Source organism: Macrobrachium rosenbergii, chromosome 42 (assembly GCF_040412425.1).
Source record: "Macrobrachium rosenbergii isolate ZJJX-2024 chromosome 42, ASM4041242v1, whole genome shotgun sequence".
Lineage (NCBI taxonomy): Eukaryota > Metazoa > Arthropoda > Malacostraca > Decapoda > Palaemonidae > Macrobrachium > Macrobrachium rosenbergii.
The window spans coordinates 38,033,737-38,047,002 of NC_089782.1; the positions used below are offsets into that span (position 1 = coordinate 38,033,737).

At 33.9% G+C, this 13,266-nt stretch overlaps 1 long non-coding RNA gene across 1 annotated transcript; it reads left to right on the forward strand.

Moving 5' to 3' along the window:
* Positions 1 to 1,838: 1,838 nt before the first annotated feature.
* Positions 1,839 to 13,050, forward strand: LOC136828282 (uncharacterized). The gene is made up of 3 exons (XR_010849977.1): positions 1,839 to 1,998; positions 9,286 to 10,666; positions 12,858 to 13,050. It is a non-coding gene; the product is annotated as an uncharacterized lncRNA (long non-coding RNA).
* The last annotated feature ends 216 nt before the right edge of the window (positions 13,051 to 13,266 follow it).

The following is a 13,266-nucleotide window of genomic DNA, read 5'->3' on the forward strand; positions in this document are numbered from 1 at the left end:
AGAAAGAGGTTTGACTTAGATGAAAGTTGAGTCTAATGCTATAAATGCAAACGATATGATAAAATCTTGATGACAGCGATACTAGTACTATAATAAATTGATACAAAGTGACTTTCAACTCAGCAAGCCGGCAAATACGAAGCTATTTTTTTATAATTTTCTGAAGAAGAAGACAATACAACGCCATCAATAGACCTGCTGTTCTCAGGAACTGCCACTGCCCACACTGAGAAACTGTTTAAACTGTTATTTGTAAAACCTCATCTTCAGAAACGTACAGTATGCAGTTTACTTTTCTTTAAAATATACGATATTTGATTGAAGGGAGATCTATCAATCAAAATGCAATAAAGTCGTTCTGTTCAGTGGCTAATAATGTTAAAATACACAGCCCATATTATCCGAATACCTTTTTTCGAAAGCGCCAAATCCAGAATGTCCTCCCAAAACCCTTTTGAAAAAGAAATATTTGGTTTACATTCCGTTCCATTGTTTTACTGTTCACAAAACCAATACGTATCGGAGCAGAATCCATGAATAAAGGGTAAAGTGGTCCTGTTCAGTGTTGATTGACATCGGAATAGTCAGTGAATGCGCTGATTCTATGGATGAAAACAGTGAACTGAAAAAAATACCTGTCAATTCACACAGTGAATTCGAGGACGATGTTTATCTTTCCTTTGTTTCCTGCGCGTATACCATTCACGCACACACATATATGTGTATATATAATTTTACATATATGAAAATACACACACACACACACACACACACATATATATATATATATATATATATATATATATATATATATATACAATATTTTACTATTTTTACATACATTGTAAAGTTATATTTTTCTGAATAACGCTTCATTACCTTCACTATTCAAAATACAAATTCATAATTTTTTCTGTTATGTAGCCAGCTGTAATACTCTCTGGCGTGCGAAAACTCTGGGACCAAACCATAGTAATTCCCGTAGGGGGTTAGTGCCGTCAGTGCACCTCATGCGGTGCACTGTAGGCATTACTTAAGGTTCTTTCAATCTTACGTTCCAGCCTCTCCTAACAATTGATTCATAGTGCAACTGCTTAGAGGTTTTCCTCCTGTTACACCTTTCAAACCTTTTACCGTCAATTTCCGTTTCAGCGCTCATGACCTCATAGGTTCCAGTGCTTGGCCTTTGGCCTAAATTCTATATTCAATTCACTTCAATTAAACCATAGTAAGTTGTAGGTTTTAGGTTGTAAGTTATCCATCTTTTGACCTGTGAGGTTAATGGCTTATGCCCTTATTGCATGGTATCCGCACCGGATCACACACAAATGTAAAAGTAAGACTAACATCCAAGTCTTCCTTTCGTATGGTTATATAATTGTTAAAAAATTTTCATTTATAGAAATGTGAATAAAAGTTAGCTATAACAGGACTATAATTATTGGCCCCACTGACAATTCTATATTGTCGTCTATGTATCTCATATTAAAATGAACAAAATCATTGCCAATACAGAAATGTAATATAAAAGTTATCTATACTAGAGTTGATTTCATAGTATACAATTCTACTGAATTTTCCAAATTTTAGATTTTCTTTTTTGGGTGACAATTGGCCTATATATATATATATATATATATATATATATATATATATATATATATATATATATATATATATATATATTATCATTTTATCTGCCACATACTCGTATTAAATATATACAAAAAAATAACTCTGACGTAAATGAAAGTCAACTCTGCTGTCAAAAAAGTTCGCCACCCAGACTTGCAGTGACATCACAAGTAACAGTTACTGCTTGTCGACTCCTTGTCTGTCTCTCGGCCAGACTGGGAACAAGACTGGCAGTCTGTTTGCAGGACTGCTAGAGAGATGGCGGACGGTCGAGTGTTCGCGGCTGTGAAACCCTTCAAAGACCTCTAAATATTCTTTTATATGTGATGTTAAATACATCTCCAGTGCTCTTGGATAGCGAAGGTAATTGCTGTTTATATCGTATTTCATTTCGTGTGGGTAAATTTTGTGTTGAAGTGTTTAAATTTTGAAAAGTGAAGACACGTTGACAACTGACTATAGTAGCGTATCAGGCAGCAGGCGTCAGTCGCATTACTGTGCGGTGATTTCTGTGGGCGCTAGTACCATATAATGACAGCTAACAGCGAATATTTTATATATATGGCAAGTATTGGGTAAGTAAATGTGGTAACTTGAATATTATTGTGATAGATTTAGAACAAAGAAGGTATGGATTATTACTGAGGATTGTTTGGTGAGGTTCCCACTACTATAGTAATGTTAAAGGTATGTGTGTAAAATACGGTGTCTCGTAATACGCTTAGATTCACGGGATAGAGATCTTATTGAAGAACATAGGTAAATCTTTTTGTTTACCGTGAGTTACGAGAAAATTAGGTAAGCGAGTGCCCCCTATGAAATTAGAGTTGCTACCATTTTAAAAAGTGGCTTCAATAGTTGGTGTAAATTATGACTCCATAATGGAGATACAATTTGTATTTGGAGTTAAGGGTTTAAGTACTGGTTCTAGTGTACGGAGCTGGAAACTAGGCAGTCTTGAACTAATGTGTATGGCATTGATTTGTTGCTTTATTCATGCCACAGCACTTGGAAAACGTATATACAACACAGTGAAACTACAGGGCAAAGAGAAAAATTAGTGTTAAGTATCCTTAAAGTACTGGAATTATGAATTATTGTGGTTGTAGGCTGAGCAGGTGTGTAGGCGTAGGCCTTTTGAAGAACACAGATTAGCGAAGTTTAGATAATATATATATATATATATATATATATATATATATATATATATATATATATATTATGTATATTATATATATATTATATATATATATATATAATATATATATATATATATATATATATATATATATATATATATATTATGTATATTATATATATATATATATATATATATATATATATATATATATATATGTATATATATAATCTATATATATATATATATATTATATATATGTATATATTATATATATGTATATATTATATATATATATATATATATATATATATATATATATATACATATATATAATCTAGGTTTACGTAGAATTTCGATAAGGTGAGCTGACTTTGGTACTAGCTGCTCCCATTCTATAGTGGGCTTCGTAACTGCAAAATGTATAAGCGTATCTTTTTGACTCGAATAGAATTTTACATCAAATCAAATTGCTGTTACACTGGGATGAAAGGCGCATTGTGTAAGTGTGGTTCTCAATGAATCAGTCTAAATTGTTCCTTCTATAGTAAGAGGGAGAATTTCTACTGTATAGAGTCTATGTGAGGTCTTTAACAGTGCGGCAATCAGTGGACTTGATTGCGTCAGTGATAAAATTGGGTCGAGTTGCTGATATACATTTTTAATTGTTCATGTATATCTGAGCAGAGCTGTCAGTCATTTTCTAGGCTGACTCGATTACCTAATAGGCGAAACTTAAAAAAAGGGAAAAAATGTTTAGAGATACAGGTTTTGAACATATACAGGTTCTGTAATTGTCAATGCAAAGTTGAGCAGAGCTGCCAATCATTTTCTAAGCTGACTCGATTACATTACAGGTGAAGTTTAAGAAAAAAAAAATTGTGACCCAGAATACAAAGTTAAAATTTCTCTTACTGACAAAGAGGAGACGTCAGACTTGTATTTTCGTAATAATTTCCAATGAATTATTGTTAAAAAAATTAATATTTGCTTACTGACTCCATTTGCGTTGATTGAATAATTGTGCTGTGCCCTCGTCATTCCTAATAGCTGAAATGTGACTTGTCAATTTGAAAGGCCCCATGGGAAAGGAATCGGAGGTTTCGTTGTTTAAATAATTTCTGTTACCATTTTTTTCAAGGTAACGGTGAAATATCGAATAAATCTTGAAGTTTGAATCTAATAGCGCACTTTGCTGTTAAGTTCATTATCGAAAGTGTGTTTTGCTAACTCTATTTATTTTGATTGCTAATGATGAATGTATTGACGGGATTGTGACACTATTTTGTTGCCACGTTTTAGGGATAATAATCGTGTATTTTAAGTGAATGATCTGATTCATAGTTACATCGGATATTGATTTTAAAAAATCTTTTGAGTGCACATATTTTAACGAATAAGGAGATAAATACAAAGGTTATTTAGATATAGTGTATCGTAAGGGAGTATTTGCCTATACGTTCGTGATAGATAAAAAAAACCCCGCCTATGTATGTTAAAGAATCCAGTATATAAGACGAATATTTTTAATACATGGGCGACTAGGGAGGTGGGATGCATTGACGCTAATTTAAGTAACTGTAAATTACGCGCCTGAAACCTGGTTTGATGATGTAGCCTTTGCTTATACAAATTTTCAGGTCATGGCTAAGTTATACGTGAAAAACTGATACTAGGCGAATAATTCAGGTAAGATAACTGTTAAGGAAATTCATTTAATTAGTTCTTCTAAAAATTACTTGAATGGGTACCTGTTAACATTCATGTAAGGTAAGATTATTAAGTAATTATTGTTGTACAAATTTGGGTCTCGATTTTTTGCTTGCCAACTTTAGGATTTTTAGTGAATTTTTTTGTCAAAAAAAAAATATATATATATATATATATATATATATATATATATATATATATATATATATATATATATATATATATATATATATATAATATATATATATATATATATATATATATATATATATATACATATATATATATATATATATATATATATATATATATATATATATATATATATATATATATATATATATATATATATATATATTTATATGATTTGATTTGGTTTAGCACTGAACGTTCCAATTTCAACCAAACAAAACAAAAAATGTTCGTTTCTGTATTGGCCATTAATGTGCCAATATGTAAAATTTTGAAATCATTGCCAGTTAGACCAATATTAAGTTTGTCTATCAATATGATGGAATGAATCATATCAGGAGTATAGCGGAATTGAAGAAGTCTCTCACAAACGGTCAGGGGTGGATTTATGTAGGTGAAGAGAAGGGGAGAGATGTGGTGTTGCGAGACGGCGCGTGTTGGCTTAAGTCACGCGCAGACCTTTAGCAGTTTTGCTCGATGGAGCCATAGTAGCATTAGCAGTACCGGTATGAAATTAGAAGATTTTATTTTTGGTTTATGATAGAAGAATCGGCACTTATTTTGAATAAGGCAAGACTATCAGTTTACAGGCAGTAATTATGTAGTTATAAACTAAAGAATTTAGTTATAAGCAGTAATTGTATAACCATAAACTAGGAACATTTCAACGGTAGATTAGGTGAAAACATTTTTTTTTCCTGAAACTTTTGCATGGCAACGCATTGTCCTGTGACGCATTATTATCGATATATATATATATATATATATATATATATATATATATATATATATATATATATATATATATATATATATATATTATATAGAATGTATATATACGTTCATGTATATATATATATATATATATATATATATATATATATATATATATATATATATATATATATATTTAATTCAGGTTGAGTAACTCTAGGATATATTTTGAAATAGTGTTATTTATACAGGTAATATTTTAGTCTTGAGGAAAGCATATTGTTTGCGGTATTTCACAGAAGAGGATAGTTTGCACAGTATTTTCAGTGTGATGAAACTAAATAAAGGTAAATACATTTCAAGAAATATAGTAGCTTGGAAACTGGGGAAAGTTTAATGTACTGCGTTTATCATCGAAAAGGAATTTAAATGTAACATTGCCCCAATGTGTTAACCAGAAATTTGGTTCACATTGTTTCATGCGTAGGTCTAAGTTGTCAGTTATTAAAATAGGAACTTCTATGTTTCAAGGTTCTTAAAAATATGGAACGTTGCAGCATCGCTGAAGTTTTTAAACTTAGGTTACTCCTACGTTTCACCTACCCGTAAGGGGGTAGCGCCGTCAGTGGACCTCTCGTGGTGTACTATTGGCATTGCTTAAGGTTCTTTGCAGCGTCCCTTCGGCCCCTAGCTGCAACTCCTTTCATTCCTTTTACTGCATCTCCGTTTATATTCTCTTCCTTCTATCTTACTTTCCAGCCTCTCCTAACGATTGTTTCATAGTGCAACTGGGAAGTTTTCCCACCTGTTAAACCTTTCAAACCTTTTTACTGTCAATTTCCGTTTCAAGGCTGAAAGACCTCGTAGGCCCCAGCGCTAGACTTTAGGCCTAAATTTTATATTCCATTCCATTCTCCGTTTCATCACATTGTTTCAAAATGGCCTGCATTTCGAACTGATTAGGCCGATGTTCCTTACTTTTTAAACGTTTTGGTGTCCGAAAATACTGTAGGTGAGATTCCCGATTTTTTTTTTTCTTTTTTTCGCTAATCTTGTACAGGATTGAAAAATATTCCATTTTGGCGATGTGATTATCACTAATGACTTTCTAAACTTCCAAATCAAATATGGTATAAGGTTCCAAGCTCGCATTACCAAACTTATACAGAGTATCCTGTTACCTAGCGTTTTCTTGATGCGTTGTGCAACGCAGATAGATGTCAGGTTATCAAGCGTGTTGACTTGAAGCATGATGTACACCTTATGTACACCTTATATTCACTTTTAAGTACTGTGCCATGTTGCACAGGTATAAGTAATTAAGGCAGGGGGAAAATATCAGCGGGTAAATTTATGACCTGTATTTGGGTTGAATATCTTCCACATTATTGATGAAGTGCCTGATATATTACTGATAAAGTGATTATATATTTCATGAAAAACAACTTACTAAAGTCAGACTCTCATCACAAGTGACCAGAAGTAACAGAATATACCTAAAGAGAAGAAAAAATCATTCTGTGGAAAAGTCCTCTTAGCAAAGGTATGAGACTATAGCGTATATCCCATTTTAGATGCTTGAATGGTTGTCAAAGTGTTATGACTTGAACTTTGGCAGTTTTTATGGGTTGTTACCTGTAAGTACTGGGTTATTAACTTTTGACCTGGTTATTAGTTTTATGAAGAGTACAAAGGTTTGCAAATCGTCACAGTATCAATGGAAACAACCTAAATAAAATTAATGACCACTGTGGTACTGGTTAGCTGTACAGGTGGTAGTGTCTATATAAAACCAGTGAAAAATGCACCGAAATTTTTTAGGCGCTGTCAAGTTTTCTGTACAGCGTATAATCAAGGCCACCCAAAATAGACCTAACTTTCGATGATCTCGATATAATGCTGTATGAACCGCGGCCCATGAATCTTTAACCACGGCCCGGTGGTGGCCTGTCCTGTATCGTTGTCAGAAGCACGATTATGGCTAACTTAAACCTTAAATAAAATAAAAGCAACCTAGGCTAGAGGACTGCAATTTAGTATGATGATTGGAGGGTGGATGATCAAGTTCGGGTCGTTTCGGCCGTAAGTCATTTAGGCCGTAAGCACGTTTACGTGCAAAATGGGCGCCGTGTTTAGTACCAGCCCCTTGGGGATGTACGTAAAACATGAAATAATAATGGTAAATACCATAAACATAACGTCTTACATTGTTTTGGATGTTACGGCCTAAGTGACTTACGGCCGAAACGCCCAGGACCGATGATCGAGGAGCCAATTTGCAGCCCTCTAGCCTCAGTAGTTTAAGAACTGAGGGCGGACAGAATAGATTTTTTTTTTTTTTTTTTTTTTTTTTTCAGAAAACTAAAAGGTATGGCATTAGGGAATCTCAAAAGAATATCTAGACATAATTTGTCTATATCTGAGGGTATTCAAAAGTACCTTCATGGGATTCATGAATATAGCGGTTATTTTCTACATAACAGAAGTAATTTTTAAATAGACCTGGACTGAGGAAGCAGTTGCGTGATTTGAATTTAACTGGAGAAACCTTTGCTATATGTAACTTGTGTCAACAGAGTTTTCCATCGCAAATTAAAGAGGCTGGAATGTTTGCGAAATGGCACAGGTTTTCTTCGGTACCTGACCTTTATGTCGTTTTAAGCCAGGAAATCCCTTGAGTCAGTCTTAAGACTGAGAACTTCGGATCAAAAGTTGAGGCTTACAGTCTCGTAAAACTGTTCAAATTCAACGTTGCTCGTAGATCTCCCCGAGTACCTATTGCCCTAAAATGGAAAACTGCAGTATCTGCAAAAATACAAAACTGAGAAAAGTGGTAGATATTCCCTTGCCTCACTACTGATTTTGCAGATACTGCAAATGGGACCCTCCTAAATAAAGCATTGAAGAATCATTCTGAAACTGCAGTAACTTGTGTATTAGTGTTTCACGAGCCCAATAGGTGGCACATCTCATTTTCGAAGATTTTGCAGATACTGCAGTTTTCCATTTTAGGGAAGTATTGTCCCTTATTAAACAGATGTATTATTAGAATGTGAAGTGATACAGTGCATTTGATTTCGTTTTATTAAATCAACTGATAAATCTTAACACGTGATATCAAATATGGGTTTTAAAATATGATTGAAATGACAGGATACTCACATTCTATTCTGAGCTATTAGATAAAATTAAGATAATGATAAATATCAATTAGCCCGAATTTATAAAACATTTCTTGAAAACTACGGTGACCATTACTGATGGCTTTTTAAGAATTTTCCAGTTTTTGTTACACGAGGTAGTGCCGTCAATACACCTCACGCGGTGCACTGTAGGCATTACTTAAGGTGCTTATACAGCATCCCTTCCGGCCACTACCTTCAACCCCTCCCATTCCTTTTACTGTACCTCCGTTCACATTCTCTTTCTTCCATCTTACTTTCCACCCTCTCCTAACAATTGATTCGTTATGCAGCTGCGAGATTTCCTCCTGTTACACCTTTTAAAGTTTTACTGTCAATTTCCGTTTCAGCGTTGAATGACCTCTTAGGTCCCAGCGCTTGGCCTTTGTCCTGAATTGTATGTTCTCTCTTATTCTGTTGTTACATGACACCGGTGAGACTTCATAAAGAGAGAAATTTCGAACCAGCTTAAATGTGACATTGAATGAATGACAATAGCAATATTATTAAGCTTTATTGGGGTTTTAAAAGTGAAATACAGAACATCACATCTCAGTTTATTAGAAACTATTTTACGTTTTCATTATATCCCAGTTATATATAACCTTCGGAAATGTTTAATAGCTATTTCATCATGAAGTATTTATATTTACATCGAGAACTGTTTTTCTTGGTTTTTCTTATCGAGTATTTATTGTAGTCATTTTTTTTCAGACGATGCTATACCACAAGGCCTACCGTCGTTTCCATTCCAGTAGTTTCAATACATCAGTGAAAGTCGACTCGATACAACTCAAATTTGACTCAATTCCTAACTCAAGCCTTAACTGATGATCTCAGCAAAACGGGGCAGACGCAACAATTTTTATTATAAACGCCACCACGTTAAACAAAGCGCTTCTGTTCTCATTCAGAACGCTAATTCCTTGTAGAACAATTTAAACGCAATTCATTAACAGAATGCTAAGAAGTGTTGCTAAACAAAATCAACGTTTATTTGGTTTAATTGCAGGTGGAGTATATAGTGATATATTTTACAGAAAAATATATTCATTTTTTTGGAGGAAGGGTTAAAATATGTAATGTGAATTGAAATGTAATATGGTGTATTGTAAAGAAAACATATACTAAATATAAGAAAAAAATTTGAAACTGGGGCGTTAAGAGAGTTAGGACGTATTCTGGAGTAAATTAAGTAGAATTGCGAAATCAATGAATAAATTATATTAGAAATTTGCAAGTGCGAAATTGTCAGGTTAGGCTAAGCGATTTGTAGCAAATAGAATGACAAAATTATCTTTAACAAGTCTTTGTTAAAAGAATGAAAAAATACCAGTAAATAAAAAATTGTCCAGAACGTACAGCTAAGATATCAGACTTACGTGACCTTCAGTCTAGTGTAAGAAATGTATTTAAGTATGCAAAATAGTCTGATGGATGCCTATTAATAAAACGAAAATTCGACAGTTTCACCGAAAAACTCGGTTTTGGAGAAATCAAATTTTAATCTTTAAACTGTTGGTATGGAAATTTGGTTGTACCGAATCGACTTGACATGTATTCATGATCTAAAGATCGAAACGAAACTACAATACTACATTTTGTATGGAAACTACTTTATTATGGAAACGACCAGTCGTCTTCCACTTCGGCGTCAAAATTGGAGAATGGTTGAGCTGATACCAGCAAGAAAATTGGAGCGTGGATGAGCTGATTTCTACTAACATGAAAACTGGAGAATGGATGGGCTGGTTTCAACTAAAATTGGAGAATGCATAGGTTGATATCGACAAGAAGACTGGAGCATGGTTGAGCTGATATATCGGCAAGGAAATTGGAGCATTGATGAGCTGATTTCAACTAAAATTGGAGAATGGATATGATGATATCAACATGAAAACTGGAGAATGGATGGACTGATTTCAACTACAATTGGAGAATGTACAAGTTGATAACATGAAAAATTGGAGCTCGGATGAACTGTTTTCAACTAAAATTGGAGAACTGATAAGCTGATATCAACATGAGAACTGGGAATGGATGAACTGATATCAACGAAAATTGGAAAATGGATGAACTGATAATTATGAAATAGGTAAGTTTATGAATGATGAAAAGCTACTTGTCATGACCCCTCAAACCAAAGGCACAAAAGTGTTGATGTTATTGTAAAATAGGAGAATAAATAATGTTCATGCAGGTCTGAAGTCGACTTGACTTAATACGAACCTCATTTCTGAATGAGGGAACTATATATGCCAATGGATGAATTATGTCACTAAAGGAACCACCAAAGGCATACAAGTTTCGTAAAATAGTAATAGTAGCATAATTCGAACTAAGCACGTAGAACCTGCCTATTAAGTATATCACTTGGTGAACAATACAACCCTTAATTCTGGTGTTGTGAAAACGACTGAACTTTCCAGTAATACTACTGTACTGTTTGGATTTCGGTCAAGGCTCATTTCTGCTGCTTCAGCGTGGCTCAAAATCATCTGGAGTATCCAAGTAATGTTCTGATAATGAGAAACTGTCTTATTGACGGAAGTTCAGTACTTTTTCCTACAAAACCCTATTTCATGCCCTTTTATAATAGATTGTTGCTTGGTTCACTCGTGATGATGGCATGCTTTCTCTGAGGTAAAATCCATAAGCCATCCTTTTCTCCACTCTAAAAAACGAGGGGCTAGGGATTGAACTAAATCAGTAGGTTCTCCCAAAAAATTAGATTGTTCAATAAGACATCAGCCCAGCTGAACCAACATTTTGGGTTTCTGGTATTTTTGGCATATTTTAGACCATCTTTGTGAATGAAGTCAATTCTGTACTGTCCGGAAAACTGCTAGTGTCTCGTTGAGACTGCAAAACACATTGTTCGAACCCGCTCTTTGCCCATCATAATTGCTAGAGGGGTACCCCTGTTTAATTTTATATTTGTTGCATCCCACAACCCATATCCTCCTGCACCTATGGCATGTTAACTGTCCTAGGTGATAAATATCTTAATGACACAACTTCTTTAGTTCATCTTCCCTTATTATTGAGTTCATTTCTATCTTGTGTTTTTCTTGAACTAAAACAGAGCTGAGATAACAAATGGGTAAGGGCAGTTGTTAACTAAATTTAGTACTATGCATATTGGTGTTCTTAGATGTTCCTGAAGGGATGGGCTGTTGGGTATACCCAGGACCCAGTAAATCTTAGTTGGTCTTAGTTATACCCTTTCATACAAAGACCTATGGTGTTAATTTGTCAAGATTATTAACCTCCAAATACTATATTTAATCCCTCTCTCAGGTATAGGATTAGATTCAACTGATATTTGACCAGTAATCACTTGTTTCTTAGGGCCCTGGTCATGGTCTAAGAAAGATCTTTTCTTAGACCATGCCCCAGGTCATAGTCTAAGTTGTGGAAAATTGAACACGTCTACTTCACAATCACAATTTATGTAGTTTATACAGAGTATATCGGAAAATATAGGTAATGAAAATGCATTGAGTAAATTATTTTGTTCACCGATCTAGGTCTTCGTAAAATGACAAGCAGAAATCATCATTTCAAAGAAGTTGTACATATTATGATAGACTGATAATATGGTGAGGATCATCCATATTGCCATGAATGAGGCTGTAAAATTTTGAAATTTTAACTTTAAAATACTTTGGCCAAATTTTTTTCTAAAAAAAATTCTCAACGGAAAAATATCGACATTATAATTTTGCATGATTAAAATAGATAAGCCATATTGATATCGTTCTGAGAAATTATTGGCGCAATTGTAAGTTTGAAACAATTCAGTAACCAGATGGGTAAATATGTCTGTTGGTATGTGTACAGTTCTGGCCACTGATATTTTGTTTCAAAACTTTTTTAATGAAGCGACTTCCGAAGTAAAAGTTGCTGCGTGATGCACTACAGTAATTGTATTAAGAGAAACAGTTAATTAAACTTTTTTTTTATACGTCATGTTTGGTATGTTTCTAGCATAGAATGCCGTGTTGCAAATCGAGTTATTCACTAAATTTTGTTGCAGTAATCCAAGCCCTGTCAAATGACTTTTCCAGGCTGCCTTTTTTTTTTAGCATATAATAACTTTTAAAAGTCAATTTTCCGTTATATAAAAATTTTATAAATTGTGTACCGGTGTCGTTTGTTTTTCTAGCTCCACTTAGTATGGTCAGGAGGCACTGTCAAGGGCGCTCGGTTGAAAGTTTTGGCAAATATCATCGCGTATTCAAGTCACTTTTGCTTTCTACAGAAGTTTTTATTTTCATTTGCAGGTTTACCACGGATACTACAAGGCTGTCAATAATTCGGTGAAATTATCCAATAGAAATACTGCATGATGGAAAAAAGCAAGACAAGGAAAGAGGGAAAACCCTGCTGGTAAACTTGAAAGAACTTGGGACGTGAAGATCAGATATAACAGAGCTTTCCGTCCTACAATAAATCACACATTTTACAGAGGAAAAATGAGAGAGAGAGAGAGAGATGAGAGAGAGAGAGAGAGAGAGAGATGAAAACAGGAGTCAAGGAGAGAAGTTTACAGAAAAAGCAAAGACGACTTTAGATTAATGAAGAGAAAACAGGCAATGTCTTTAGAGAAACTGAGGAGATGAGAGATAAGAGATAAAAAAATGAGGCATAAATCCCTAGAAATAAGGATACCAATATGTGAAACGGTCACAG